The 7713-nt window shown below is 39.4% G+C and overlaps 1 pseudogene; it reads right to left on the bottom strand.

Moving 5' to 3' along the window:
• Window positions 1–4654: 4654 nt before the first annotated feature.
• On the bottom strand, window positions 4655–5899 carry LOC109477698 (annotated as a pseudogene).
• Between the last annotated feature and the right edge of the window lie 1814 nt (window positions 5900–7713).

Here is a 7713-nt window from a genome sequence, read left to right on the forward strand (position 1 = left end):
ATTCGCAAGCACGAATTAGTGTTGGGGGCTCCCAAAGGATGTCATCCATATAATGAAATCAACATGGCCTAATTTAACCCTAAACAGTACACCTGGGGTCCGCGCGGACCCCAGCATTATATATTCTGTAATATCTTTTTTGTTTCTAAAGATTTTTTTCTGAAATTTTAGGTGATTGTCACCCACAAAGTTGTCTCTCAATACAGTGCAGAAAACTCCGTTTCTACCATTTATAAAAAAATCATATCTGATTTTCTTTTGGGGTCCGCGCGGACCCCAGCCGGCTTTCAATCATAATAGATACACTGGCGTTCTTATACATTACCTTATTTCCGTTTTTATATGTTTTTATGCACTTATCGTATGTCTACCATGTTTTCAGAGAATGGTGTAATAATTGAATCAATTTTTAATAACTTTGGTGTAATTATGACGTCATATGACGTCAGAGCTAATAATATAGTCCGCCATATTGGATTTTGACCAATGACGTCATCAAAGTAGCATATTCTATGCATATTAAATGATTTAACTTATATTTAATTATGTAAGATGTTATTAATGCTGGAAAAGAAGTGTAATTTAATATAAAACTAAAAAAAAATTGTATGTTTAAACCAAAATTACTTCTATTTAAAAAAAACTGCCTGCTAGAAGCCCGTTGCCATGGCAACACAAAAAAAAATCAACTTACTAGTATTAAACTAATATGAACTTTTTTCCAAAAACATTTTAGAAAAGGTCTCCAAATTTGATACTTCTAGCGCAAGCCGTTTAGCCGCTATCTGAGATCAAAGTTGGGCCTCAAAAGCCCATTCAGTCTGAAATGGGTTTAAAAATCGGGTATTTCTTCTTGTCTTCTTTTCTTCACCAAAAAATAGAAAAAGTTCAAAATGTATGATTTTTGTATGTATTGTGGACACAGAGGTTCCCACATCAGTTTGCAAAACAATTGAGCTGGTAGCATGTTGATAATTTCTAAAAATTAGCAAAAAACTGTTCTGGGGTCCGCGCGGACCCCAGGTGTACAGATTAATCAGTCCGGGAAGGTGTACTTTTGAGGGTTAAATGTTTCATTACCATATTTAAGCAAAGTGACGAAAGACTTGGCAACAAACCAAAAAGCCAGCAGCATTAGGATTGACTCCCTCCGCTAACAGCTGCTTCACTCTGTCCGTGTCTCCTTCCCCTCCAGCCTTCCACAGCGCCTATAGCGGCGGCAGACAGGAACAGGAGAAACAACTGTCAACACTCAGTCAATCAGAACAACACTCGGCATGTGAGAAGAATAACACCTATCCCTTCATTTATCCGTCATACTGATATTTCACTTCCTTTCATGTCTCTCAGTGTAAAGTTATAAAAAGATATATCATTTATCTCCTCTATTTGTACATAGCTCACATATGTTTATTATTAAACGTTTATTTCGGACTTAACGGCCCATAGTATACAGACACATAACATGGCACAAACACATATGAAAAAAAAATTCAAAGTATGTAACGTTACAGATAAATGTAATAAAAGACTACCGAGCTGTCCTGTCGCAAGGAGACCACCTTACGGTGGGCGGACCATCTACATCAGGATATAGAAAAAGGCCTGCTATAGATATACACCACCATATGCACTATGGGGCTTATCACTTCTCTCAGTTTGTCTAATGTTTTATTTACTATACCTCCTCGTCTTCCTCCTTTTTCTTCCAACTCGACTTTTCAGACCCGGAATCCTCTGACCCGGACTCCTTGTTCTCCTCCATTGTCTCCTGTTCCCTTCCGTCCATGCCTGGTCTGACCCTACAGATACACACCACCTGTAGTGACACCTGTCGTAACCAAGACTAGATGGATCCAATGCTTTCTTGTAGTGCAAACACAGACTCACTAATATATCATTTCTCTACCTAAACAATATTATGGTAGTGGAACAGACCGAGCATCATGTACAGCGCGCTCAGAACATGTCTGAAGTTTACAATAATGTCCTCTAAAGCGTTTCCGAGCAATGTAGATCAAACTGTGCCAACAAAGGAGCGATAATTTCAAAGCCATACAGACATAGCGTCAATATTTTCTAATTCAATCAACATCAACAGTTTATCTGTGTGCTAAAGGGCTGTGGTAAAAGTTTCTTTAGTTTATGAAATTTAAGCGCTGCTACATCTGACAGGTGCGCCGTTATGCACCTATTACTTCCGGGTTGACCTGGACTTTTCCAGAAGTGTCTTGGGAGAGTCTGGCGACCTTTTCCCGGTCTTTTAGGTCTCTGCAAGGCTCTTAGACTTTCCAGGAACCGAAGGCTGTTAGTTGTGACGTCACAAGGCGTACAGGTGAGTTCTCGCGGCGTCTTGAAGACAGAACTGGTCCGTTACGTCCGCAGGTGAGAAGGGTTGTTGACGGTTTGGGTAGGTCTCCCATGATTCATTTCGCACGCGATGACGCACTCCGTAGTAACGGGGTGAATGACCTCAGGACGATTTGCCGGTATATTGGCTGTGGTTAGTGTGGGACGGGTATATCTTAGATCATTTTTAACCTTTTATAATATATCGTGTATGTCTTAGATGATTCTTACCCTTATATATCGTGTATATCTTACATGAATGTTAACTTTATATATCGTGTATATTTTATATGAATGTTAACCTTGTGTATATCTTAGAGCAACATAAATGCGTTCTAACTACATCGTACTTCAGCAGTATTTCAAGGTATTTTTGCTGGAATCAAATCGTTTTTTGTAACATCGTTTATTGATCAATCCTGTCAGCATTTATACATATATCAGTTTCACCTGTTCATCGATTTATTATTGTATTCAATTTCAATATGTTAATCTGTGGTTTGCTTGTCGTATGTATTATGTCTTGTCTGGTGGCAACATGAATATAACCTGAGTGTGTCGCCACCACGTCTTGCCATTATATGTTTCAATAAAAAAAGAACCTACAGACGTCGTAGGCTTATCTACGTCGTGTTTCAGCAGCATACGTCAATTGCTAAAACTATGCGTATTTAAATTTTCCAATTCAACAGTTTTTTCCTTTAACATTAGGATTCTCGTCATTATTTCTTGGCACACCAAGCTAAAGCTAAAGCTAAAGCTAGAATGCTGCAGCTTTCTTTACTTAAACACCCTAACCGTTGTTGTCTACCTCCTTGCGAGGTACATGTATATAGCGAGGTATATAGCATAATAATGCTATATACTACGAAACGTGTGTGGTCCTCACTTGTTCAACTCAAGTTACAACAAGCGCTAACTCGGTGGAGATGTTTGCCCGATCACATGAAAAATGCTTCATACTATATATTCTACGTGTATTCAAGACTGACATTGATTTGGCCAAGACACGGTTCTGGATATGGACTATCCAGAACCGTGCCTGAGTCTTTGCCGTCCATGCTGTGAGTATAACAGACTGTTTTGCTGTTTTTGACTTTACATGTTTTCTAATAATTATCTGGCGTCTCTCGGACCAAGTAGATCTTTTCTGATACTCTGTCAAATATGATACGCGAGAAGGGCTTCAAGGGAGCGCTACATCTTAGTACATTATGTTTGTAAATTGTCATTTTAACCACATTCAAGTCAAGAACATGACCATATTTTGCCAGGCAGGTTGCACTTTTGTTTTTGACACCTACATGATGAAAGCAAGAACTATTTTGGTTGTGCAAGAGTTCCAATATAAGGTAGTGTTTTTTGTCTTCTTTACAAAGTGACATTATTGTGAATATCAATAAGTAAAAGACAGGGAAGATATTGATGAAGAAAAGTTCTCTGTAATATATAGTCGATACTTTACTTGTGTGGAGCTAAGATATATAAAAGGGAAATAAGGACAACATATGCAATATCAATTGTAAAACCATTATTTTCATAAGCTTGAAAAACAACAGAAAGCCGTAAAAATCACATTGGGAATGCTTAGGACACTAATTATCTATGGCTGAATTTACAACAAAGTTCTGCTGAAGTTATAACTCAGTTTCAAACTACTCATTTGCAAATTACATTAGAAAGGACTTCGATGAGTGATACAGATTTTCAACCAACAGATAAAGCTAAGAGTACCCCTTGATTTTCAAAATACTTGCAGGCAAACAAAAAAAAAAACACAATATATTATTACACCTACATCTAACAAATGCTAAACTTACAATATCAAGGATACAAAACAGTACTTATAAGTAATAAACAATATTCAAGTTATAACAGAGTATAAACTTACTAATGTTCCCACACTTAAAACGTGTATATGTACATTAGATTCTTTTTCATCTTCTAAATTTCCTTCAAAGTACTGTAAATATGACTATCATAATAGCTTGCCGGTGCATGCCATGCTTATATGTATATTAGATGACTCTCCATTTGATACAGGTTTATATACAAAATTAAATTTACACGAGATTGAAAATTACGTCTATTGGTCATTCTAAGTTCCTATTGATATCATACTACATGTACAAAAGTAATCCACGACGACCTGGCTACGTCGTCCTAAATAATTGCAGCGTACATTATGAGGCCTGTATAGAGACAATAGACAGTGCCATTGTAAATGAGTATATCTTTGAAATTGTACATGGCAACTAATAGATGAGGCCACTGTCATGCAATACTTTGCTTTTAAACTGTACTGATTGCATAAAATCCTGTTGATCAAATTCAGCAATTAGCGAGTATGAGACGTGTAAGAGTGGACGCATCTACAGTCACTCATTCACGCCACAGACCCGCAGCAGGTTTTGGTGCGACTCTTCCCAGTACTTGGACTCCAACAGCCTCTTCTTGTACTCCTCTTTGCCCACTCTCTTGCATCTTCACCCAGGTCGGACTCCCTCGCGCTGGTTCTCACGACCCTGTGCCGCATGTCTGCAGGGCACTTCTTCTCCTTGATCAAGTCCATGATCATGTCAGCCAGCCCTGACTTGTCAGAGATGAGTACTGGGATCCCTGCTGCGATGGCCTCCAGACCGATCAGTCCGAAAGGCTCGGCACGGGACGACATCAGGACCAGGTGAGCCTGCTGCATGTCCTTAGCGATGTCCTCCTGGGTTCCACATGGCAGCAGGGTGGGTTTGATCTTACCACTGTGCAGGTTCTCCTCCAGGATTCTCTTGCTTGCTTCATAGTCATCTTCATCTATTCCGCGAACACACAATCTGACGTTAGTGATCTTCTCTGCAACCTCTCCCAATGCCCGTGCTACCAAGTCATGGCCCTTCAGCTTGTCCACTTCGGTCACTCTCCCGACAGTCAGCACGACTTTCTCCCCTGCTCCTGGTCTGACAGAGATGGCTTCAAACACTGGGGATGGTCTTGGAAGAAACACGAAGTGTTGGCGTGGTTTGCTTTCTCCCAGTGACCTGTACTTCCTCTCGAAGTAGTCGTAGATCCTTCTTCCCAAGGAGAACACGGCATCTGCATTCTTTGTATCCTCGAGGATGTCTTCCATCTTCCTCCCCGCAGCCAACGCTTTCTTGGTTCCCATGTAGTGCTCTGTCTCTTCAGGTATGTCGTGGTTGAAAAGAACCAATTTTGCGTGCTGACAGCGTTTCTCATGTATGCTCTTTGCAGCTCCACTCGTGACATCTACATGGCCCACAATGCACTTCAGATCCTGTGGTATATCTGGGTAGTGAATGCTGTGGTAGTGGGTCAACCATTCCAAAGAAGGCGCCCTCTTGTCCCTGGGGTCTTGAACAGGCAGATGCAGAATGACACCATCCTCTGTGGCACACCTCTTGTCTTCTTCAGATGCTTGCACAGCTGTAGCATGAACTGTAGCACCATGAAGTTTCAGAAACTGCGCCACCCGACAATTCGTGGTAGAAGTACCTCCATGAGACGTGCCGTACTTATCGTTGACCATCAGAACAGACATGGCCTCTGCAATTCAAAAACAATGGATGCAATGTCGAGTTATGACGGGTAAATTGCAGGTGCCATGAAACGATACTTGCTTGAATGTACTGTTGATCAAAGATCACTATTGCTTCAAAGGTTTCTCTCATTAGCTGAAAACCTAGTTGGGTTCGTATGAATGCAATTATTGAATGAATAATTCTTGAAAAAATAATATTTCCGGACGAAACATGTTTATTTTACATTATGTATGGCTTCATCCATACCTATCTTAGGTCGCTTTACCCGGGCGACACTGTCGCTGGACTCGCCAACATGCCGAGTTTTGGCTTTCCTCCTTCCACCTGTAATTAATATAAGAAGTATAGATCATGTATTGTTATCCATATGATTCCCTTTTCTTATATAATGTGCATTTCTAACTTGTGAAAACATCTTTTCTTCCTGCAGTTTTTGTGTCGACTTTGCGTCGGCGTCTCGCCCTTCGGTGGTTTCGTCTGCTGCGTCCGTTTCCTTGTCATGTTTTGTGCTTGTGAGTTTTATGTGAACACGTGCAAATCAGTGAGATATCACTGTCCCTTCGTCTATTTGTGTTTTTCTAGAGACAAAACTTTAGCAATACGTAGATGATGACGCGTGAAACGATATAGAGGTGCCAATTCTCTTGTTCTGTGCATACATTTTAGATTAATCAATAAAACTTAATGCTTTTGAATTTTTTTTAGCATAAAGTGTTTAACCATCGTTGTCCTGCCATAGCTTCCTTGAATTCGTCTGGTTCCTCTGTAAGCAATAGATGCCATGCTCCGTATGATTCTTTGTTACAGCTGAGACCCGTAATTTCATCTTAAACCAACATTCATTTTGTTGTTTTGTGATATGCTGTTTTTTGTTTTTTTTGAGATCCAAAATGACCATGCATCATCGCATGACAAGTACTTAGCTGTCTGAGTAGCAAGATCTATAATGTCGTGCAAGGTGATAGATATTAACATGTTTTTCGGACTTTTGCCTTCCGCCAAGTCTTGGTCATCACGCTGTGTGAAATCTCGATGCCGTCAGTTAGATAGATAGAATGTCTGAATGATCTACTGAGTTAAGTATTTGTATTTCACAGCTAAAATAGTTATATGTTATAAATTACCCTTTTTTGCCGAAATCCCTAAGTCTTCACGATGTCCCGTGACGTTCTCAGCCCCCATGTCGTCTGTGGGGAGCCTCCGCTTACTGCCGCTCTTAAACCTACGATAGTTGCCGATGAAGGTCTGAAAAATCATTGAAAATCATTGCAAACAATAGTTCCATGACCTCATACCTTTGCCAAATGATGTTAACCCTTGCGGTTGACGAATTTTACAATTTTAATCGATTTTGTAAATAAGAGCCTCATTTGCATGGATTATATTAGTTGATCCTATTCTCCACCCAATGACAGCCTTATCTTAAAAGCTATTATAAAAACTCCCTCATAAATTATGCAAATGAGGTCATGATTTGAATAAATTATGTTTATTGATGTTCACCTTTTTAACATGCAATTTCAAATGTGGCAAGTATGAAATTCTCAGCAGTTACAACTATGAAATTATAAAAAAATTGTCATTAATTATGCAAATTAGGTCCTCTTTTACATAATATATATATATATCCTCAGATGTTTTTTTCTCGTTCTCAAGTGTTTCATAGTTCTATTATCGAACAAAGCAGATTTATGTAATTCCCTCATTGATTATGCAATTCAGCTCTGGATTATGTGAAGCATCACTTCAACTACCTACTTACCAAAAATCACGACAATCCGGAAACCGGTTTTAGAGTTATCCTCCTTCGAAA

The sequence above is a fragment of the Branchiostoma belcheri genome, unplaced genomic scaffold (genome assembly GCF_001625305.1).
Source record: "Branchiostoma belcheri isolate BF01 breed outbred unplaced genomic scaffold, Haploidv18h27 scaffold408, whole genome shotgun sequence".
NCBI classification, from domain to species: domain Eukaryota; kingdom Metazoa; phylum Chordata; class Leptocardii; order Amphioxiformes; family Branchiostomatidae; genus Branchiostoma; species Branchiostoma belcheri.